Raw genomic sequence first — 505 nt, forward strand, 5'->3', positions numbered from 1 at the left:
CATTTAAGTCATTTTCATTTTTCGTATGCATTTGTACTCAAACTTTATCCAAATAAAGCAATGAATGAATATTGTTATACTTAATTGTCATCTATATTAGAGATATTTAGAGATTAGATATTATGATTCTGATTTGAGCAAATTTATTTATTGACTGATTGAATCCAATAGGAGCACAAAAATAAAGTAGCTAGTTGAATTGGATAAATAGGTTTGATTAGTCCGTTTTATAATTGGTTCGGCTATGGAATTTGAAAATAATAATTTGAACACAACTAGATGTATGTCTTGAATCTTGAATCCATATGTAACATTATCGGTAACACTCATCCACCACTCTTCAATCTCCCAATCCTTGGAAGCTAAGCTCTATTATTTCATTATTGTAAGTTCTAAACCCAAAATTAAATAGTCTCTATTGGAAGATAAAGCAAAGGGCATTCTTGGAAATTCAAACACAGACAATATCATCGCATCTGAATTCTATTTAAGTAGAATTTAGTGC

This window comes from Arachis ipaensis, chromosome B09, assembly GCF_000816755.2.
Source record: "Arachis ipaensis cultivar K30076 chromosome B09, Araip1.1, whole genome shotgun sequence".
NCBI lineage: Eukaryota > Viridiplantae > Streptophyta > Magnoliopsida > Fabales > Fabaceae > Arachis > Arachis ipaensis.